At 38.3% G+C, this 24886-nt stretch overlaps 1 protein-coding gene and 1 pseudogene across 34 annotated transcripts in view; one reads left to right on the forward strand and one right to left on the reverse strand.

Annotated features, from left to right (window-relative positions):
- The window catches only part of NRXN1 (neurexin 1), a gene marked incomplete at both ends in the record, with an annotated part of 1125847 nt that overhangs the window by 647022 nt on the left and 453939 nt on the right, over positions 1–24886 (reverse strand). The window lies entirely within an intron of this gene.
- Positions 17788–18215, forward strand: LOC309815377 (large ribosomal subunit protein uL24-like; annotated as a pseudogene). The gene has a single exon. The product of its transcript is annotated as a large ribosomal subunit protein uL24-like (transcript).

Here is a 24886-nt window from a genome sequence, read left to right on the forward strand (position 1 = left end):
CTGATGTGAAATTTGGATATGCACCAAAAGCTCCAGTCTTCAAGGACTTTTCAATTTCCTCCAGTTTGCAAGTTTAGAAACTAAATGGTTCAGCATATCTCTAATAAAAAATCATCTCCCAAGGCTCCTTTTCTATGCAGGCAAAATCAAATTAACTTCAAACAGATGAGGTCAGATGCATACATAAAGGAAGTATCAAACTGTAACATCATCTTGCTCCAGCTCCCTCAGTTCTCCTAGTATCTACCCAGGAGAGAAATCCAAATATTAACATCACCCAAAAGCACTCTACAAAATCAAGCAAGAAGGGTGGTTTCCAAAAGGGAATGGCACAAAGTGAATTATCCTATTGTGCTGTTGAGCACATTGAGGAGGAGACTATAGCCCTCTGGACTTTTATTTAACATTTGCTGACAGCCAACAGGATTCTAGGTTCCTTTCACACCCCACAAATTGTGCAGCACCCTTGCCTTGATCGCTGGCAGCCACTGCATCAGGGGATCCCCGTGCTTTGGCTTCTGCTCTGTACCCTCCGGACCATGGACTGCTACGTGAGCACCACAGCCTCTCCCAGAGATAATGTATTGCACACATATGCTCTCAGAGAGTGCTCATTGGGATGGATTAGAGCAATACATCACCAAAACACTTTAGCTTATAGGATGTATTGCCACGTGAGATAGAACCGGTTGCCAGAGACATATTTTAAAGACTTAATTTCTAATGTTTTGTATTAAATGATGTCTACATTCCCTTTCTGGTGGTTTGGAAGATACATTTGAGAATTCTGTTTTGGTCAATCTTTGACATTCAGTGTTTTTCCCTATCATTAAAAGCATTCTGGGTACATATTGTGTTGCATAGGAATACTCAGTAACTGAGCTTCCCTGAAGTGTGATGTGGAGTGAGTAAAGAGGTCTGTGTGCACAGCTGTACACTCAGCCTGAAATCCAGTCCCCAGCATGAACCCTGGTGCTGGGCTGCATCTTCTCCAGAGGGCACTATATGGTCTAGTGGTGGGCCCTGGGCAGGACACATGGGAGCCAGGAGGAGATGCTTCCTAGAGGCAAAAAACTCTGTGCAGGCGCCTATTTCCTGGGTCCCAATACTGCACGCTCTTTAATGATAGGTTCTGCATGGCTATAGTTGTGGACCCGAGAATTCTTTTTTTTTTTTTTAAACATCTTTATTGGAGTATAATTGCTTTACAATGGTATGTTAGTTTCCGCTGTATAACAAAGTGAATCAGCTATACATATACATATATCCCCATATCTCCTCCCTCTTGCTTCTCCCTCCCACCCTCCCTATCTCACCCCTCTAGGTGGTCACAAAGCACTGAGCTGATCTTCCTGTGCTATGCAGCTGCTTACCACTAGCTATCTATTTTACATTTGCGGACTAGGGAATTCTGATCTCTCTTTTTGCTGTCTAATTTTATTGACAAAAGAGTGGAATAATGTTTAGAAAACTAGCAATTTACAAATCCTAAAAATAGATATTAGACTTTATCATTTTTTTTGGATTATCCAGAATATGTTGTTAGAGGCACATTCTATGAGGGCAGAGCCCACAGCTATTTTGCTTTTTACCATTTTTTCCCTGTGCACAGTGGCTGTTCTGTAAAAAGTGCTAAATAAATATTTATTCAATGCATTAATAGCCATGTTTCCCTTTAACAGTAGAATTATTTCATCAGCAAATTTTTCTTTAGAGGCAAAGCATTACTTCCTTCAAATATAACTGCCCTCTGTCATAACCAAAAGTTAAATTGCATCTAAAAATGGTAAATAATGGCAGGTCTTTTTAAAGAAATGGTTCTAACCTATAGACCTTGCTTAAAGCCAGCATAGGAAAATAATCTTTATAAAACATGTGAAAAACAGAGAGGGAGAGAATAAGAGAAACAGAAAGGGGTGGGGGAGGGAGGAAGAAAATGAGAGAATAAGAGGAAGAGAAAGAGGGAGAGAAAGTTAATTATTAATAGGACTTACCAGTGCATTCTTCATATACATATTGGCAGAAGACTATTTTCTAAAGAGATATCCACCTACATAGAGTTTAAGCTGTGAGGGTGACTGAAAATTTATATATGGATTATAGAATTAGTGTTATTACTTTATAATCACATTTTGTATATTGTAGTTTTTAGTTACTTTAGTGACAAAATTCCTAGTATATTTCTTTCTTAGTCATAGACCTTATTGGCTATTTTTGACAGTGTCATATATTCTGGGGTCTAATGCAAAAAAAAAAAAAAACAAAACAGAAAGCAAAAACACAGTCAAAAACACTTAGTAGCACTTTTTATATCTGCATTTCAAACTAAGACCAGTGCATTCCTGATTGCCTTCCTGTTGAATCAAGTTGTTTTTTTTTTTTTTCCGGTACGCGGGCCTCTCACTGTTGTGGCCTCTCCCATTGCGGAGCACAGGCTCCGGATGCACAGGCTCAACGGCCATGGTTCATGTGCCCAGCTGCTGCGCGGCACGTGGGATCTTCCCGGACCGGGGCACGAACCCGTGTCCCCTGCATCGGCAGGCGGACTCGCAACCACTGCGCCACCAGGGAAGCCCTTGAATCAAGTTTTTAATCTTTTTTATTCTCTGCTTATATCGCGCATCTTAGGTCTCCAGAATAGCTTTGGTTTTAAGCTACCTGAAGAAAAAAATTCTTACTTGTAACTTTAAATTCAATAGCCTCACTTTCACTAATTATCACACACACACACACGCTCACAGACACATACACAAACCTTCAACATGCCTCCACATTTCCTTTATATATTCTATGTAAATAGCTGCAGGTCTTGCATTGCAAACACTGAATCTGTTTGCATCCAGCTTGGTCAGGAACTGAATGACAGTAGCTCTCTTTTAAAAGCACTGCCAACTCCTCCTCCTAAAAGAAGGCTTTACCGATGGCCTTTTTATTTTCTCATTCTGCTCGCTCTGGCCTTCTCTCTCCTTACCCCGTTGCCTATCTCCTCTGTGATTAAGTAGCCATTCTTTGGAGCTGTAACTTGTAAATACCATACCTCTATGATAGAATTTATCACACTCTTGCTAATCCTTTCTGCCATTTTAATAATAAGCTCCTTCTGTGGTCAGCAGCCATATTCTCACCCAGAATTTGTTTCTATATTACCATCATAGCAAGTGATAAACTACTAGCTATTGGTTGTGAATATTCTGAACCATTATTACATTTCCTAATCTCAGCATTTTTCACTTCCAAACCATTCTCAGTGTGATACTTCACATAGAGAAATCAATGAATAAATAATGCCAGCTGATGAAGAACTCTGAGAATGGTGTGGAGAAATAAGGTATGAAATTCAAACTTGTTCATTTTTCTCTGTTACTAGCACAAGTGAAAGATTTGAGATCCCATATAAAATGTTATTAATCTCTGTGAATATAAAATAAGCCTCACCACTACAACAGATAATTATGAGCTTCATATATACTAGCTGAAGATTTATCTAAAAATAGTTCACTGTTAAAAGTATTTAAGTGGACTTTTAAGATTGATTTTGTTTTAACATTAGTGCCCAATAGCATTCCATATTTTGGTTCCTAATATCACATGATGCAAGGAGTTCCAGTTTTACCTTAACTAAGCATTTAGCTGAAGAACATTAATAATTAGTTTTATAGGGCTTCCCTGGTGGCGCAGTGGTTGAGAGTCCGCCTGCCGATGCAGGGGACACGGGTTCGTGCCCCGGTCCGGGAGGATCCCACATGCCACAGAGCAGCTGGGCCCGTGAGCCATGGCCGCTGAGCCTGCGCGCCCGGGAGCCCGTGCTCCGCGATGGGAGAGGCCACAACAGTGAGAGGCCCGCGTACCGGGAAAAAAAAAAAATTAGTTTTATGGCTACCCATGGCTAGGCTGAATAGTATGTAAAATACCAATTAATGAGACTATGCAAGGTATTATATCTACTGTTATAACTAAAGATTTGGAACAAATATAAGGAAAACTGTCATAGTATATATGGAATGGTAATAGTATCTGGCTGATATAATTTTTTATAGATACCCAATAGTATGTCTTTCTGAAGGAAAAAACTATATTGAAGGCACAGAATAGTTACATGTTATTGGTAAACCCAAGTTTTTAGGAGATGGGAGAGATTGTTAAAACAGTTACTAACCAATAAGCTTATCTATAGTATGCAATAATGTGATCTAGTTACTTTTTTATTTAGGCACTTGTGCATTAGTAAGGATTAAGAAGTCTGGCCTGAGTTTCCTAAATCATATTTAAATGTAGATTAAAAGCTAGGAAAATTGAAATCTAAATTGAGCAAAAGAGAAATTATTTTTTCTTAACTTTTTAAAATCATTAAAGGCTAAAATTTGGTGCTACCCACCCTGTGACAAGTTCATGAAGCCTTGTCATGAAGCCTCAGGATGACAAGTTCATGAAGAATATTAAAAAGAACACAATGGCCCTGAACATCTCCTATTCCAACATTGAATTCAATGTTCCAGATTTTTCTTGGGTTTTTCCTTCTTAGAGCCCTCTATTTCTCACAAATCACTTTTTAAATATTTGTTTACAGCAGGAGAATAGTGTCCAGGGCTCAGGATATCAGTTCCAGAATGTCATATAGGAAGGGTTAGGGTCCACAATGTTTGAAAGGGGTTGCTTAGGAGACTAGCTTTGAAGCTGCTTTTGCATAACAAGCTCATAACTTTAAAAATAAAATTTGCTTTGAGATAGCAGCAGCTTCACATGTCGTTGTAAGAAAGTACAGAGAGATGCCACATACCTATGGTTCACTTTCCTATTGCCCACTACCACTAATAGTAGCATGTTGAAAATTTTTAGTACAATATCACGACCAGGATATTGACATTGATCCAACCCACCTATCTAATACAGGGATTTCCAACTCTTTTGTACTCATTTGTATGCGTGTATCTGTGGGTATGTGTGTACTTAGTTCCACTCAATTTTATCCAATGTGTAGGTTCATGTATCCACCACAGTACTGTATTGTACGTTACAGTGTACAAAAATAGCAAAATGTGCAACACATTTTTATTTACACTCTAGATACATATGAGAAGATGTAAATTGTTCAGAGCAAGGAATTACACTATAATTATTTTGTTCGGAGGTCACTAGAGAGGTGGCGATGACAGTTTTAAGAAGGCTAAATCCACCCACCCACCACTCACTCTCCCAGACTCACTCTCACCACTGAGGGCATCTGGGCTTAGCCTTGGATTAGATAACATGAAACTATCACTTCTTTACCTCGAGCACTTGTGGCATTTTCAGATTTCTTTTTCCTTAAGCTGAATTTCCCATTTTGACATGCTCCTTTACAGAGATCATTCAAGAAATTAATATTTTACTGAAGTCAAATGATCCTAATCTTAGTAACACAAACCCTACTCACTAAATTGTGGGTAGAGTGAAATGAGATGCCTAGTTTTATATCAGCTTCTAATGCAGGCCAGCTGCCATGCAATTTACAGGGCTGGGAGGAAAACTGATTCTCAGCTAATGTCTTCAGAGACTAGGAAGTCTGGGAGGGGACTGATTTCATTTTATATTTTATGCTGCTAGGGTAGCACTGCTAAATAAGGAAAGCCTGTATTGGATTCCTAAAGAGACCACAAAGTCACAAAGGGTCGTGATCTAATCTGGAGAGTGAGGGTGGGGGAAGTGAGCTGGGAGCTCCACGTATGATGAATATAACAAGATTCACCCAGGTTGCGCTACTGTCACCCAACTTTTCCACAGATGTGCATGCAATATGAAGGAGAAACTAGGAGGAAAATATGACTGGGTTAGTATAAATAATCCCACCACTGGAGACCCAGTGCAAATGTCAGGCACATCCTTGCCTGAGATCTACATAGGAAAGATGGCAGTGTAGAAACTTGAGATAACTAGAGTCAGCATGAGATGGTTATATTTTCTGCTGGTGGGTTCTTAAGACAATGTTTTGATGTACAAAGATGTTTTCTGCTCCAAGTCTTTTGGCTTTATATTCCCTCTTAAAATGCTCGTTTCCCAAGGGGTTTGAAAACAGATCTTATTCTTCTCTATATCCCCTGCAGATTTTAGGATACCTAATTGCATATAATAAATATTCAGTAAACACTTAGAGAATTAAATCATGCCTAAACTTCATATTCCCAGGAGAAAACTCATGTCCACATCTTAAAAGAATGAAAAAGGACTTACAAAACAGACCTGAAAATTAATAATTCAGAGACGAAAATTCCCCAAAGCATGGTTCTGGATCTAATTTATAATTTTAGCTTTGTTGTTTACTGATAGCATCCAATCTTCTGCTAAATGCCCCATACGCACACCCATATACAAAGACAGTTAGAGGAATCCTGATTTTGATATGTTGAGAAAAAAAGCATTTAAAGATAATCATACATTAATTCTGCATATTGGTGTTAATTATAGTCTAAAAATATAATTACTTTTAGTGGTTACTTGATTGACATAGGTAACAATATTATTTCCTCTAGAGATAAAATTGAGAGGAACGGTTTACAAGAAAATTCTAACACACCAATGTCTCCAATAGATGCTGGAAGAGAAAGCTAAGAGGACCAAAAAATATGACAAGTGAAGGAAGGATGAAGACATACACTGGGCAAGAGGCTACCTAGAGCAGGAGGCAGCACATTCTGGGTATCTGAAACTGGGGTTTCTCTCTCATTTGGGTGGGGGCCTGGCTCAGTGCTACAGTGTTCTTCCTCCGTGGCTCATCTCCCTCACATGATTATGTCCCTGAGCAGAAGGGCTTGTGTCTTGGGCTATATTCCCAGTTCCTACACTGTCTAGGGCACTGTTAAGACCAAATGCACCTGTTAGAATGGCTATTATCAAAAAGACAAGAAATAACAAGTGTTGGTGAGGAGGTGGAGAAAAGGGAACTCTTTGCACACTGTTGGTGGGAATGTAAATTGGTACAGCCACTATGCAGAACAGTATGGAGGTTTCTTAAAAAAGGAAGAAAGGAAGGAAGAAAGAAAGAAAGGGAGAAAGAAAGAAAGGAAGGGAGGAGGGAGGAAGGAAGGAAGAGAGAGAAAGAAGGAAAGAAGAAAGAAAGAAAGAGGGAGGAAGGAAGGGAGAGAAAGAGAGAGAGAGAAAGAAGGAAAGAAGGAAAGAAAGAAAGAAAGAAAGAAAGAAAGAAAGAAAGAAAGAAAGAAAGAAATAGAGAAAGGAAGGAAGGAAGGAAGGAAGGAAAGAAAAGAAACTACCATATGATCCAGCAATTCCACTTCTGGGTATTTACCTGAAGAAAATGCAATCACTAACTCAAAAAGATGTATGCACCCTATGTTCCTTGCAGCATCATTTACAATAGCCAAGATATGGAAACAACTTAAGTGTCCATCAAAGGATGAATGGACAAAGAAATTGTGCCACACACACAGACACACACACACGGGAATATTATTCAACCATAAAAAATGAAATTTTGCCATTTGCAAGAAGATGGATGAACTTGGAGGGTATTATGCTAAGTGAAATAAGTCAGACAGAGAAAGACAAACACCATATGATCCCTCTTATATGCAGGATCTAATCAAACAAACAAACAAAAAATCAAGAAACAAAACTAAGCTCATAGATACAGAGAACAGATTGGTGGTTGCCAGAGGCAGGAAGTGGGTATGGAAGAAATGGGTGAAAAAAATTTTTTTAATCTTTTTTTTTTTTTAAGTGGAAAATGAGGGATGTTAGGTGACCAGAAATTGCATTAAAATAAGATTCTGTCTGTACTGGATACTGAGTCCCCACTCTTGCCCTTGTCTCAGAGGCTGCCACTGGAAACAAGATGCTGGTCTTTCAGAAAAAGTCCTAAACATCCTGCCCCTCTGCATTGCTCACTCCAGATTCAAAGTTCTGAGCTGAAGCAACTGCTGGGCTGAGTGGCACCTTTGGGGACAGCTGGGACACCTGACTTCTCTCCATGTAGACTCAGGGTCTCTCCTTATGTGACCTCACCACATGGTCTCTTCCAGACCAAACTTCTTATGTAGTGGGGCAGGGCTCTCAAAAGTGCAAAAATTGAAGCTGCCAGACCTCCTTAAGGCTTAGACTTGGAAAGCCCCAATAGAATGCCTCAGAATAGAAAGGCATTCTATTGGTTAAATCAAGTCACTAGACCAGGCCAGAATAAATAAGGAGCTAAAAGAAAAAAAAAGAAAGAAAGATAAAAAAAAACTGAAAAATATTCTTACTTGGCCTACACTTTTCAGTTTAATGTGGCAGCATCTTTTAACAATACATGCCAAATGCCTGATAATGACTAATCCAAATAATAATTCTCATATTACCACTCCCACTTTTATAAAGAGCTTATTCATCTCTCTTCAAATAATTTAAAGCCAAAAAAATTCAAATTGGCCAAATTTCACCTACCTGTAAGATATGTCGATGATAGAAAAGATAGATTTGTAGCCCAGTGAAAGAAAACTGAGAGGTTTAATTTAAATATGTCTTCAACAGATAAGTATGTGCCGAACTCTTAAACAAGAGTTTTCTGTGACAATCTTTTTAGGTGCAAAGGGAATCCAAAAGGAAAAATAGGTTTAAAGTGAAGTAGGAGATTTTGGAAGGATCACAAGAAAGGACGTCATGGTTATGAGGAAAAGGAAGTAGCAGGAGTCTCTGGAGGTCTCTTGAGAATGCCAAGCACAGAGCAGGCAGCTGTTTGTCCTAGGCAATAAGATACCTAGCGAGGAATGGTGGAGCCAAACTAGGTTATATTTAAGAGCCCAGACAGGGTACTTATTTATCCAAGAACATACAGTTATTTAGAGGCAGACCCAAGATTATGAACTAGGTACTATAAACTAGGTACACTTTAGAACTTGGGCTAGGCCACGTTGGGCAATGACATCTTAAAAAAAAAAATGCTGTATACATAGTAAAATTTTACTCTGATATACCATCACAGAAAGGTTATGGTTTTTCTGATTTCAAAAAGTCATAAATTAATAAGATACTGTTTGAGAACATACAAACCACCTGTTCACAATAATTAAATATTGTTAACATCCAGGAATTTTGTCTGATCTTCAAAATGTTTTCTTACCTACCGGGCTAAAGTATCCCTCAACATAAAATGCAGATTTGGCTTTAAATATTGATTTTATATGTGGCTAACAAAATTCTGACCCTAAAAATAGGGCATAAAAATAATTACTTAGCAGGTGGAAGAAAAGACAAAATAGGATAAAACAAAGATGGCAAAAAGGAAACAGAGAAGAGAGAGGGAAAACCACTAGTAAAGCTAACACACAAATGTAGTCTAACTAGCTTCTCAGTTCTTTGTTAACCATACTTTGGGATCTGTCAAGAAAAAAAATCAAAACATCGTATACCTTTAGCGTTGCATTTATGTCTAAAACATTCATATAAGTACTAACCCAGAAACACCTCCAGTAGCTTCCAGTTTCCTGGCTTGAATCATATGGGTTTAAGTTGCCTACCAGTCCTCACAATGACCAGCGTAACTGATCCCATGTGTCTTAATAACTTCATTGCCTGTTACTCACTTTCAAAAACCCTAGAGTCCAATCACAGTAAACTTTTTCCTCCCCAAGGAAGCCGTCACTTTGTATATATTATATCCCTTCCTCATTTCTTTCTTCTCTCCTTTCTCTCTGACCCACTTATTTATTCAGTGTTTGTCACCTCTCCCTTCCCCAACCTTTTAACCTGGTTAACCTATTCATCTTTCAAAACTCACTGGTATAAGGCCGAGAAGCCTTCCCTGACAACCCCCTCTGGATCTGCCATAGCACTAAGCGTTCACCCCATCAGAGGACTTACAATGGAGTACTGCAATTACCTCTTTACCCGCCTGTTTCCACAATGAACCCATGTTTACTGAGATTAAAGCCTAGGTCATGTTAACTCTTGTATCTTAGCGCCCCTAGCACAATACCTGGCATACAGTGTTACTCACCAAATGTCCGAAGGCTAAGCAGCCAAACTTTATTGAGCACTTCCTATTCACCAAGTATTGTACTGAGGACATTAGGCTTAAGGTTCACAAAATCTAGAAATCCCTTCGCCACAAGGTAAAATTTTATTTGAAGTTTAAGATCCAGAACAGATAACCCAGCCCTCATGATCTTCCAGTTGTCAAGGTTTAGTCACTCTCCCGGCACATGTAAAAAAGTAAGATAATGATACTCAAAATATTATATCAAAATTACTCTAAGTATCTGTCCCACTGTATTTGGTGTGCTTTAGGTCTCTGATTCCTACTCCTCACCTTGACCCCAAGTAACTAGTGATGAGCTGGACATTTGACTGGAGCACAGTAAATGTTTGTTGAATGAAACCATGGAATTAACAATATTCTAATTCTCCTTTTCCCTTTCTAAGTATATGGAAAGAAAAAGTCTACCCAGTGCACTACCTTAATATGTCCTTGAAAATGTCTGATTTAGAGATAACATCCCCATCAATCCCCATAGTTAATGGCTTCAAAGATCTGTTGCCCTAAGGAAGTTCTTTTACTTTTGTTCAAGGCAAGCCAACAATTATTCTTTAAACCCAATATGCTAAAAATGGAGAATACCAAGTTTTTTGGGTGACCATATGTTCCTATATTTCTAGGTCAGTCTTGATCAAATAGTCTCTTCCACGGACCCCATAAATACACTTGTACCCGTCAGCCTGTCTGTCCTGGTTTCCTTGGTTTGGGAAATGTGGTCACCGTTGAATGTCCTATTTATTTCCTACCAACCACCCAACATTTATCTTTTATGTTTAACAATATTTAAATTATCTTAGCTCTTTTCTGAAAAAAGTAAGGAACACATGGACAGCTCTTGGCAGAGAAGATGAATATGATGAACTATTCTTATTTTGACATCAAATGACTTGGAAATGTGCTGGTGGTGGAACAAGGAAGATCAAGTTTCCCTCTGTTAACTGAAGGGTTTCCTCTGACCCAGGGATAAAAGCCTAAATGAATGAGTGGTCTGGGCTTGGTAAGTAGATGGTCAGCGTCAATACTGTCACCATAGCTTGATGTGTTGGGTCAATCACAGTATATCTACATGACTGTGAAAGAGAGTTCTTAATCTCAGCCCCACATACAAATGGAAAGGTCAGTGTGTCAAACATAAGTAATAAGTGAGGAATTTAGGATGTTCTTGAGTCTGGCATCAAGCCACAGGCTCTGTCACTTCAGTTTGGCACTGCATTCCTCACACTGGAATAGTGTTGCAAACTTTTAAAGGAAATAGAAAATTCAAAGGTCCCCAAGAATAAATCTACATACCTCACCCTCTTCCCACAGATTCTGAGCATTCTGGTTTGAGAAACAGTGGAGTAGTAAGTAGTTAAGTGCATGGGTTTTATCATTAGACTTGGATTCAAGTCCTCAGTGCCATTCAATAACTGAATGGCTTTAAGCAAGTTAATTAAACTTTCTAAACATTGGTCTCTTCATGTATAAAACTGGGATTTAAATAAAACAAACATTTTTTAAAAAAACCTGCCCCTAAGTGAAATAAGCCAGTCCAAAAAAAATACTATATGATTCCACTTATATGAGGTATCTAAAGTAGTCAAATACATAGAAACAGAAAGTAGAATGGTGGTTAACAGGCAGTGGGGAGGGGGAAATGCAGAGTTGCTTAATGGATATAGAGTTACAGTTTTGCAAGATGAAAAAGTCCTAGAGATCTGCTGCACAACACAATAAGAATATGCTTAACACTCTTGAACTGTACTCTTATGTTATGGTTAAGATGGTAAATTTTATGTTGCTGTTTTTTTTTTAACCACAATTAACAACAACAACAACAATACCTGCCCTATAGGAGTATAGTGAAAATTAAAATTTTATAGATAGATGCAAAGTACTTTACTCAGTCCCCAGTAGAGTCAGTGCTCTTTATAAAAGGGGGCTAGTTTTCTTTTTTCAGTGAAATCAAAATTATTAAAAGTATCAAGACACAGACATTTCTACTGACTCAGTGAATGATTTCCTTCTCAATCCGTGTGTTAGTTGGTTGTTGATGGGGCATCAGGAAAGAGAATCACTGAACTCATTCAGATGATTCATTCATGCTGCCAAATTTAGTGATGATTATGAGTCTGGTGTTTTAGTGAAGCATAAGGCAGTAACCTAAGGAAGCACCAGTCTCCTAAGAGAATTCATTCAGTTATACTTGGTAGCATCCATTCAGGCACTCTGGTAGGCAGTGACAATTCCTAAACACCTCTGAGAGCAGAGCCACACAGATTTTCTTTCTGCTGGAGGAAACAGGCTGGTGACATATACGTTACCGGACAAGAAGCCAAAGTCCTTCTCAAACTGACCCTGACCCTTACCCCTGGGATCCACCCCCTCTTACTTCGCTCCAGCCCCACTGGCCTTTTGGCTCTTTCTGGAACCCCCCAGATCTGCTCATCCCTCAGAGTGTTTGCACTTGCTCTCTGTCTGCCCAGAATGATCTCCCTCAATGTGGCCACAGGATCACTCCCTCACCTTCTTCGGGTTTTTGTTCCCATGTCACCTTGTCAGTGTAGAACTCTGTGACCATCTTATATGAAATTGCTACCCTCTTCTTCTCCTGGCCCAGGGACATTGATTTTTCTCAAAAACACATACTATCTACAGATGAATTATATATTTTTAAAATTTGTTTAGTGTCTAGGTCCTTACAGTACAGTCAGTATAAGCTCCATAAAGGTAAAAAAAAAGCCCTTTTGTTCACTACTGTATTCCAACCTAGAATAGTGTCTGGTACATAGTATGAACATATTCAAAATTTTGGGATTGAATGAATGAATATATCGGTCAAAGCCTTATTCAATACGAGTCAATAATGGCTTAACCAAAAGAGTTCTCCTCACAAAGGAAATATCTAAGAAATCTTACTTAGCAGCCCCATAGCATGCCTCTACTAAAAGTCATTTTGCTTTAACCTCAAATTCTTTTCCATTCCAGTGAAAGTGAGAGTGTGTTTATCTGTTTTGCTACACTTTCCCTAATCAGAAGGGTTTCGGACACACAGAAGCGAATGTCCCAACAGTTACTGAAAACGATTTGGGAATTTAGAGGTATAGGTAGATATGTAATAAAATGCTTTTAATAATGTATTATTATTTTATTTTAATATATATTTATTTTAATATAAATCACCTGTTATTGTAACTAGCTTTATGAAAATACACATTGGGTTCTTGGCTTATGCTAGAAAAATCAAATATTCACGAATATCATTATTATACTTGCATGTGATACCAACATACTGCTTCTCTTCTGTATTAGGAGAAAGAACTTCCAAAAAGAGAGAGTAGCTAGAAATAATTTACAACAGGGAGGTGTGCAAGCTGGGTTCCAATGCCAGATTTGTCTTCATCCAGATCCCTGACCTCAGGCAAGACACCATCTCTCCATATCTGGCTGTATAGACTGTGTTTTACTATAAAAACCTTCTTAACTTCTCTGAGCCTTAAGTGTCTCACTAGAGAAATGAACATAAAAATCCTTGTTGCACCTATTTCACAAAGTTGCCCTGTAATTTTGAAAATTGGGATTCGTACCCCTGGTGATGTGGTGGATGCTGTTAGGTGGTTCAAAAACTGTATTTAATTTCCAGGTTACATTTATTTGGATGTGTACTTGGAAGGAAAAAGTATAACTAGCATATTAAAGTTGTAATTTTATGGATAATATTACTTTAAGATGAGATTAATTTCAAAAGTAAATTAAGTTTAAATGGAAAATATTAAGTAAGTGATAATATAGGTAATATATAAATATGGTACAATTATGAATGTGGTAGATAAAACTGAGGTTTGGGAAAGTCTTGTGAGAATCAGTTGTGATAATATGTGAATGTTCTTTTCAAAGTTAACAGTGTCAACCATGGTAAGATACTATTAGTATTAAATAAATGTAAATGAAATAAAGTATTATAATGATTATTCTGGTAGAGTTATCTTTTCTTTTTCTCTTTTTTTTTTTTTGTTTTTTGAGTGCCTACTATGTTCTTGGCACTCAATAAAGATGAGGCATTTTACCCATAAGTAAAATCCCTACAAACAAACCTGCTGGAAGCTGGGGAATATCACAGTAAGCTGTTTACCCACATCACACATCCAGGCCATAAATCCGGTTCTGCTGATGCTAGACCATGCTCTAGCAGAGTTACAACTTCAGAAATGACATCCAGAGTTCAATAGGTATTTTTTGAAAACCAAAAGGCAAACCTTATAAGTCAGGAAGCCGCTCTTTCACATGTTCCTCATGTCCCACTATGCAGTATTGTGAAAAAACAGAATTAGAGCCTTATTGATCAATGCTGAATAATAAAAAATAGCATTGCTAAACTCAAATAATAACTGTGATATTGGGTCTTTCACAAAAAGGACTCAAAGAATTTGTACCTCATAAAACCATATATTTTAATGGAAGTGTGCAGAATGAGTATAATCCGTATAAAAATGTGAGCATGTAGGAGATGTATGACCCTGGGGTGCTTGCCGTCTGCCTTGCTCCCCTTCACATATTCCTTACCATACTATGTGCCATGGTTCAGATACCGTATCTCCATTCTAGCATGTTCTCAGCTACTTACGATTTTTTCTGCATTCACTTATTTTCTCTTAATTTTCTCAGATTCAGAAATTCATCCTATCTGTTCTGAAAATATACAGGTGTCTAACTACTGCTGGTTCTCTAGGCATATGTCTCTTCACCCATTAGATTGTAAACTCCATGGGAAGTCAGAAAACATTCTGCTTTATACCCTGTCACATCCAACAGTATCTGGAATATAGCAGATTCTTCACAAATGTGAATGAATGGATACTCTAGTGAATAGATATATTTATGCAGCACCTGTTACATGCCAATTACTATGTAAGGTTCATTGCTGCTCGAGTATTGAGTATAATAAAATAAATTTTAAAACTTTACAAACTTTAAAGGCCCTTGTAAATGTGGAGTGGTTCCAAAGCATTTTAAATTAATTTTTAAAATCAGTTATTCACATGTAGTTTTAAATCAGAACCGTTAGATAAATTCTCAATTGGAGATTTTATCAAGATTGTATTTACTATTCACAAAGATAGAATTTTACAGTGCTATGATTACAAAATGTGCTTGTACAATACATGCACTGTTTCATATAGCTCCATGAAATGCTGGTTCTTTATAACATTGCCTGTGAACTACTTTCTGTGATGCCGTTGTATCTATGAAACAATCCAGAGTATTCTGTTAGTATACATAGCTTTTCCCATGATATGAACACTTTTACATCCCTAATCCATTAGAACATGGGACATTGTATGGCATTCTCCTGGACAACTGGCATTAGCCCACTATACTCTAAATACTATGATTTCCTGTCCTGAATCGAGGGTGTTCTATACCAAACATGGTTTCTTCCATAGAGGTCTCTGTTGTTGGTGAACAGTTTTGACATAACGGCTGACAAAATATGTACAATGGCTAGTGATCAATGTGCTGAAAAGAAGCAAAGAACGGGTCCACGGCGTTTTAGGGGTTCATCCAACAATCTGGTGGGGAGATAGTAGAGAGGCAGCACTTTGAGGACAGAGACTGAAGTTGTTCAACATTTTATCCCCAGCGCTAAGCTTGATTTCTTGTCTAAAGTCACCACATTAATAAATTTTTGATGAATGGATAAAGGGAAAAAATAGCTACATAAGGTAGGAAGGGCTATTCAGTATAAAGAGTCTGAAGTCCTCTGTTTTTATAAACAGGACACTCAAGGAAAGCTCTACCATATATATATGTTTGACTCAGATCTTTAAGGAAAGACAGATTATAATCTACAGAAAGGGGAAAGTAGAACAAAAGATGACAGTGACATAAGAAACGTAGGTCTGCGGAAGTTCTGGGTTATCTAATTTTAATTATCACGATGCCTGTGATTTCCTTGCTCCTTGATGTTTCTCTGAATCTTTTTCCAGTTCCTTTCCTTGCTATTATGATTCTTTCCTGCATTCAGGGCTCTTCCCAAGGGGGCTGACGTCAGCGAGGGCTCCGTGCTGTGCTGGGGAGGGGCGAGTCTGCTAGGTGGGGACAGCATCTTTCTCATCCCTCAGCAGATGCCCCGAAGCTGAGACTGGAAGCATGCCCCAGTTTGCCTGTTAAACACGAGTCAAGTGCCCTTCAGCAAAGATTCAAGCTTGGCTTCCTCCCCTTGGCTCTTAAGCTGCATTCCCACAGAATTACAACATGTCTGAGGTTTCTAAAACCCTTTGTGGGTATCTCAGACAGTTATTGTGCTGGATCCAAATTCTGACCTTGGTTAAGCAGGCCTCAAGTCCTTTCCAACCCTGCCCCTGAAGGTCCAAGAACACATAATAAAGGAGGGGATAAGAATAACATCTATAGCTTAGTGACCACTTATTATGGACCACTCACTGTGCTAAACTTTTTGAATGCAGCATCTCCTTAACATAAGCCCTGCCTGCTAGCTCCAACAATTACTCCTATTACCTCTATTTTACAGATGAAATAAAGAAACTCATTCAAGTTACACAATCACTAAGTATTAAAGCCAGATTTGAGACTCCGGCAGTCAATTTCCAGAGTTTTCAAGGGCAAGGGCAAATGACACTAGAAACACATAAACAGGCCTAAAAAGACAGCATGTAAACTGCCACCTGCCTACAGTGTACACACCCCAGAAGAAAGGGGTAGTGGGTCATCTTCTTCATGCACTTGGGTAGCAAGTACGTGAGCCCAGAGAACCTCTGTGAGATGTAACAGACGTTCTAACAGTGACAGCACAGGGGGGTTTTCTGAGCTTGTGGTGTCAACGGAATCGGGAGAGGTGACTTTGGAAACAGAGCTTGCTCTCGGTTCAGGGAGCAAAGAGCAAGAAGACTTCCAGGACTTCTCCAGGTTCTCTCGTTAACCAGGATAGAGAGGGCCACAGGTTTCAGAGCACAGACTGTCCACCTCTAAAGACCGTGTAATCTGTTGTGTCAAGCTTGACCCTTTGGATGCTTTTTTTTTTTTTTTTAAACAGGAACCTAGTTCAGTGGAAAGGATGCTCATAGCGAGAAACATGTGTGTGTGGTGTATACATGATCACAGAGGAATTTAGAGAAAGAAGTCTGGAAAAAAAATGTCATCTAAGTGCAGAGGACAAAATTGCACCAAAACACCAGCATCAGGAAGCTTGTCATGAAGATGGGGAAACAGAGCAGGTTCCTGGGGCACGTTACCTAGGAAGGCATCCCAGCCAAATGGGCCAAAATCAGTGTAGTGATCAAGAGTTGCCAGTCTTAAAAAGCCCCTGGCCTGGGCCAAATAGAGCCCATTGTTTTCCTCCGCCTCCCTCTCAATGCCCTGCCCTCAATCATTTCAAAATGAAATTATCTAAGATCAGATTGTTTGTGCTGTTTATTTGAACAGAGCCATGGGTTTTTGATCGAGTGTTACTTCTTCTGAGTCTTATAAACTAAAGCATGATTAAGTGAGTATTTGCTATGTGAGATAACTAAGGGGATCCATTCTATGCGAATGCACAAAAGACATGTAGAGAATATTCTCTTCATCCCAATCAGCCCAGCTCTACCTCAGTTCTTCCACACTGACAAATGGATTGGACATGAACCCATGGGGCCTATGTCACCTGGTATCAATGGAAACTTGTATATATATACTTAAAGAACATGGACTTTACAAGTATATACATTTCTCCCATAGCTTCTCTATTATACAAACTGTGTAGTATAAAAAAATACAGGAAGATCACTGAAGTGCCAGTGGCCAAAATGAAATTCAATCCCTTTGTGATTTCTGACTGAGGCAAGAACCGTAAAAGGCATGTCAATGCACTTCCCATATTCGCAGGAAGATTATGTCTTCTCCTCTTTCCAAAGAGCTGAGGCAGAAGGACAATGTTCCATTCATGCCCATCCGAAAGGATGAAGTTCAAGGTGTGTGAGGGTGCTACAGAGGGCAGCAAATTAGCAGAGTAGTCCAAGTTTCCAGAAAGAAATATGTCATCTACACTGAGCAACAGCAGCGGGAGAAGGCTAATGGCACAACTGAGCGTGCGCACATTCACCCCAGCAAGGTGGTTATCACTAAACTGGGCAAAGACCGAGAAAAGATCCTTGAGCCTAAAGCCAAATCTTGCCAAGTAAGAAAGGAAAAGGGCAAATATAAGGGAGAAACAATTGAGAAGATGCAGAAATAATCTTATATACAAATCTCATTAAAAACTGTTAAAATGAAAAAAAATTTTAAATTAAAAATATAGTAGGACATTCAACTTTTGTCTTTAATTAATACCATCCATTTTTAAAACCATGACTCATAATATAAGATTTAGACGGTAGAAAGGAAAACGATTTATGAATCAAATAGACCCAAATAGAGCATCATATTTTTGGAGTAGATCCGATCACTATGGTTGGTGGTTCTAACAGAATAGATTTTGTGTATTCATTGTACAATGTAATTTTATTTGTTGTTTGCAAAGGGGAAAGTAGCCAAAGTTCCCTTGACTTCTTTAGTAACATCTACATGTTTGGCCATGTTTTAGAGATTACAGAAATGTTTTATGTGGCAAGTGATAGTTGTTCTTATATCCAATACATCTATGATGTTGAAACCATGCTGTTGGATGGCACATATTAGAAACCTTGAAGAAAAATAGATATTATCATACACTTAAAGTTGTATGACAACAATACCCTTGGCATCCCAGCCTATGAAACCTATGAAAAGATATTTTTAAAAAGGTGAAAATTGTGAAAAGGAAACTAATAAATAGTGACACATTCTTTTAAAATTAGCAATCTGAGACAATAATATAATTGTTATGCATCACAGCTAAAAATATTTCCAAACTGATAAAGTACACTTGAACTTATAAAAGTATGTTTAAAATTCCTTAGTTTTGTATTTCATATTTGATAACAAGGTAGATCAGGACATATGGTCATATCTATGTAAACTGAAACTTTATTCATATGTCTATAAATTTCCTTGTCCTAAAAGAAATCAAAATACACATTAGAACTATCTGGCAACCTTCAACACCTGTAAGCATCAGTGTGGGTGGGCCATAGAGGGAACCATTTGCTCCAGTTCATGAAACACGGAGAAAGACCTTCTGACAACTGTATTAGACATGGTAGTGTGTGTTATGCTAAAAGAGAATCATTAAGCCAAAAAATAAAGCCTTCTAAGACAGAACAAGGACTGGAGAAAATGGGCTGAGGAATGTCTCTTCCTAAAGACCTACAGGAATGGTATAAATGGGCTGCATGCTACTTAATCATTGAAGCAATTATTTATGTTTATGTTTTGGTCCTTGATTCCATTCAGTCTAGCATCACCTGAATCCTAAAAAAGGGTGCTAAACTTGGGGGGTTCTCGTTTTCCCTTTTCTCCGTCTTTCACCATAGGGTCCTCATCTCCCTTCTTCCTTCCATCCTGCCTCAGTATTAGAGAAGACTTTCACACTGTTTAGGGCTGACCCCTCTGTGATGCTCTATACCAATTTATTTGCTCATTTATTCAGCCAACCTGTATTTTGTGCCTATGTCCAAGCCACTCTCCAAGCACTAGGAGAGATACTCTAACAAATAAGAGAAGACCTCTGCTCAGAAGGAACCAAGAGAAACAATAATGAAGCATCCAATTTGGGTCTGATTTGCAAATCCAGGTTGGAAATTCTGGTATGCTGGGGAGATCGAGCATTGGGTGTATATTTTTATGAGGTTGTAGTGGGCATCTTGAATAAAATATAAAGAGGGCTTTGGAAATGATGGTGAGACCCTAGTGTGCTGAGTTTAAGACATTCAACCAAGAAAAAGGAACATTTTCTTAGACAGTGATCTGATGTGACAGAAAATATGTTCTGAGTTTTGAAAGCAGGAAAGAATATGGTCTCTAATTAATTGTTTTGAGATATAAGAGATGCTTTGAAGGTTACTCAGTTGTTCTCTGTACTATTTTCTCTCTCTTGCTCTCTCTCTCTCTCTTTTTTTTTTTTTTTTTTTTGGTAGGGAGTGGGGCATGTTCCAAATTCTTTGACTACGATTTATGTGCCAGAGTAAGAAGAGAGGTGTACCTCGCCCTGCTCCTCCCCAACTCCTCACCCCCACCCCTGTTCCAAGTGAGGGAAGCACCTTAGCAAGGGTGTCAGGGTCAACATTTGAGACTATGAGTATGAATAGTTTTCCCTGGCAGACAAATGTAAGATTAATGGAAGCAGATCAAAGAATAGCACCCATGGTGGTCCCAGGAAGATTGGAAAGGCTGTCTCAGAGAATGCACATCACTTGGAATTCTGCCATAGGGAGGGAGGAGTTGAGGGGTGGGCATCCCAGCTATTTTTTCAAGTGAGGGCTTGGAGTCCAGCATCATTTTAATGTCCACCGCTGTTATTAACTGCATTTCTTAATAGTTCCCCTCCAGCCTGCTATGGCATGAATAAAATGAGACCCAAGAGCTAAAACAATGCAAAAATAAATAAAGGCTATAAAGTAAGAATAAACAACACGCTATAGAAGCTATTATCTTTCCAGCATTTTCAATTTCTCTCTCCTAAAGTCCCTCTAAAACTCCATTAGTGGTTTCCTATAAGAAAACTAACTTTTCAAAAGCATCTGTATTCCCAGCTAGATTAGAACTGATTTTCACATTTGTTTTGATTTCATAGTTATGATCAGGAGTTAGAAATTTCCCTTCAGCATTAGACTTCTTCCATCCATAGTCCAAATAGTCTATCTCTCCTTCTGATCATTGCCAACTTTCCTCAAAAAAAAAAAAAAAAAAAAAAAAGGCCTTCTTCTGTCTCTTCACTATCCACTTTTTCCTTAACCTCTTGCTATCTGAGTTCTTGGGACCATTGCTCTTTCAGAGTTGCCTATATCACCTTTTCTCAGATCCTTGTCCTTTCTCAGATCTCCCATGTCTTTTATAATTGTTACTGTTTTTCATAATATATGCCATACTATTCAAAATGCTTCTGTTTTGGGGAGCATCCCCTCTTTGTGCTTCTAGGTTGATATATGCCATTTTAAATTGTCCAATTAACCCTTTGTTATCCTCTCTCATTATACAAAAAACTCACATACAAAGAGGTTGTACAATTCGTCAAAAATGCTGAACCCAGGACCGGAGTGCAGATTTGTCTAACTCTAGTTCCTTAACTCTCTCCACTCTTCCATTGTGCCTGCACTGGAATGCTGTGCAGGTCACAACAACTTCATCGCAATTACTAGAAGAAATGGCTCGGCCAGGTCAAACTTACAAAGAGAAAGATTTGTTATCTGGCAAAACAGATGGTGAACTTTGCCGGTTCTCCCTGGGTGGAGGGACCCATCTGCCCATCTGGTTCAGAAGCCTTCAGGGGCCCCACCCTACACAGGACATTGCAGTAGGGATTGCCCTAGTCTGTCTGGAAGAAGGGTCCTGCCGGCTTGCTCCTCAGGTCTTTAAGAGGCCTATGGAAAAAAATTCCTAGGACTTGATTCTAAATAAGCAAAGTCAGATGGTGGAGCCTGTCTTGGAAGGGTCACAGTTCTGTCCTAGGCTTGATCTGGGTCTTTGTCCTAGTTGCCTCAAACGAGAATAATCCTCTAGCCACATCACAATCCCTTAAAACTTTAACTGATGTGTCAGCAGGCTTGGTGTCTCTGATATGCTGTAGCAGCCCAAGTATCTACTTTCAGGCATCTACCTCCTCCTCCCCAGCCATAAGGCCCCCTATCAAGCTGTCCCCTCCTATGGTCTTACCTGTCATTAGGTTCCTGCCCTAGACTCTGGGGTACATCCCTTCCCTTCCCTTCTGACCTCTTCCCTGTCTTCTCCCCCTGCCCTTATTTCTTAACATAGGTACTTCTCAAGGTTCAGGGGTTCCATTCTCTTCCTGCCTCTCTTCTAGTTACCTTCTCCGATGGGCATGTACATTCCCAAATCTTCTATACCTCCTCTGTGTGAATGGCTCCTAATCTTTCTCTTGAGCATCTGTCCTGCGTTCCATAGCAGCAGAGGAATCTCTGCAGGTTTTTTAGGCACAAAATAGATTTTCTCATTTGTTGCCCAGCAGCCAGCACACACTGGGAATGCAGCTCAGTGCTCAGTACATACTTTTTAGAATAAAAAAATGAATGAGTCTCCTCCTGGCTCCCCTCATTACTTTTCTCAATGAGCATGTCCATTTCCAAAGCTTCAATACCTCCCCCATGTCAATTTGTTGAATAAATAAATGAATGAGTTTAAAACAAAACTTATTTTTTCCACCTTTATTCAACTCTCTCCCTGCTGTTGCCCTAAAACAGGTTTTAGAATCAGACTGAATTATTTTGAAACTTTGTTCAATGTACTAATAGGATGAAGCCTCAGACAAATTACTTAGCTTTCCTGAGCCATGTCCTTAGAGGGAAAAAGAAATCACAGAGAATAATGATCACCCTACTTGTTTATTATGAAGATTAAATAGTATGTGTAAAATATCTCAGTGCCAGCCATATTCATGCTTATCAGCTCTAAATCTTAATTCTCCTAAAGGTACATTAAGTATCTCATTTAAACCTCACAAGTAACTCATGAGATACTTTTATAGCTCTACTTTATAAATGAGGTGATGAGGAAACAGAGGGACAGAATGTGACTTACTTGCACAAAGTCAGACCAAAACCAAGTCCTAGGCAGTATTCCTCTAAGGCCCATACAATAAACCACCTTACTCTTAGATTACAAGCTCACTAAGAGGCCGGATTCAGACCTTATAAAAATTGATAAATCAAATGGCTCCAAATAAAATGAGCCTTTAGAAGGTGATCACTAAACACTGAAGAAATAAACAAATATGTTTGCCTTTTGAAATCTGACCTCCCAGTTTGATGGTAAGCTATTTTGGGGGAAAGTTTGTGAGTACTCCCACAATGCTAAGTGCAAAATACTAAAAAAAAAAAACTTGACTTAAAAATTATGGTGTAATAAAGCAAATATACTTGATGATGCTTTTCTAAAAACATGAGGGGTTGGGTGTTGCATGAAAGAGGAATTTTAAGATAAGGGGAAATGAGAAAGAGAAGCAATTCAGAGCAAATATGCTTCAGTGAAAGTTGTATGAGTCAACATCCCAGAAACCAAGTCATAATTTCTTCATCAGAGGAGGGAATACATGATTGAGAAATTTGTCGTGCTAATTGGGGTTGAGGCAGTTGCGCTTGATGAAAAGGAAATCATCAGAAATGGTTTAATGTTTTCTATAAGAAGCTAGAAAATGCATTATAATTCCAGTTGTGGATAGAAATTTAATGCATTTTAAACAGGGTGGAAAGGGTGAATAATTGTTTTGTCAGTTGGTAGAGTGGATTTTAGTCATCTCAATAACTATAAACCTAATTGAAGGAGAGCAGAAAGGCGTATCAGAAATTGGGGGATGCAAAATCAAATGTAGGAAAGCAGATTGATTGCTTATATGAGAAATTAATATTGCAAATTGCCTAGACAGAGTTTTAGATTAAATGAGGAACAAAAATAATAATTAGAAGAGAGGTACCTGACTCCAAAAGCAAGAAGAAAGAACTGCTTAAATACAGCAGGTTGTTGAAAAGCTTAAAAAAAAAAAATCCTGAAGTGAACTACTTTTTTTTCTGAAAATGATAAGAACACACATAATTGCTTAATTAGAATTCTATTACTTAATTACAGTTACATCCTTGCAGTGATAGATATGGTATAACCTGTAGAGTTTGGTTATGATAGGAGACTAAAAATAAGTGGGGGTGTGGAATTTCTAAGTGAAAATACTAGGATTTGCTTTCTGTGGCAAGGGATAGTAATAAATGTGAAAGATATGTTTTATGGGCCCTGCAAAAGCTCACAACTCTACTTAGAAGTAAAGTTTCTGGAGGAATAACTGAACTGTGACCTTTTTCCAACAGCTCGTGATAAACTTTTCTGTTAGATGACGACAGACAAGAAACTCAAGGTTAATTTGGGAGATGCTTGTGGAATCATATGATCATTAAAGTTCTGGTAAGAATAAAAGAAGATAAAAATGACATGAAAGATTGTGACATTTAAAAAAACTGGCAATGGGAAAATGCTTTTTCCCATTCTAAGTTTATCTTTAAATGAAAATTAGGGAAAAGAAGTACTGAGTAATGTTGCACTTGCTTCTACCAACATGGTTATTATTTTGGTAAACTGAAGATTGTATTAGGTGTATCAAGGATACCCAACTTATTAGAGACATATTTGCAAATAATAGTAACAATTTGGGGAAAGCCACTTAATCTAACTATGCCTTAGTTTCCTCACTTGTGTCATTAGGTGTTTTGTTTTGTTTTTCTAACCACTATGATATATGCTGCTATATTTTCTTCTGATGTTAACACTTCATGTTTATAGGATAACATGACTACCTAAGAAGGAAGTTATAGGTAAATTAAATCAGGGTTTTGCAAGGATCCAATATGCTTAGGCATTTGAGAATTTAGCTCTTGGATCTGTCCTTCAAATGGTGTGATATTAGGTTGACACACATGCTAGATACATGGGTTTTAGGATGCTACTGGAATGAAAGAAATTCTGATGAATGGGGTCAGATATAGTATGTCAAAGGCTTGAGTTTACTCAAGTGATTATGAGATTAACTCTCAGAAATCATGACCTTGACTTCTGCAATGCAATCAAGAAGGTCCAAAATGGTCATCTGGAAAATGCTTAAGAAATAGGAAGAGTGGAGAGAAGAGTATGAAATTTGAAATTAAGCCACAAGCTTAAGAAAAAAATTTTTTCATGATAATTTTACTGTGCATTAACACCTGCTTTAAGTAGACTTTCATAAGTTTATATAGAGTTGACCTGGAGGATCTAAAAACCACTTCAATTTAGTTA

Source organism: Mesoplodon mirus (genome assembly GCF_964341445.2).
Source record: "Mesoplodon mirus genome assembly, chromosome: 14".
NCBI lineage: Eukaryota > Metazoa > Chordata > Mammalia > Artiodactyla > Ziphiidae > Mesoplodon > Mesoplodon mirus.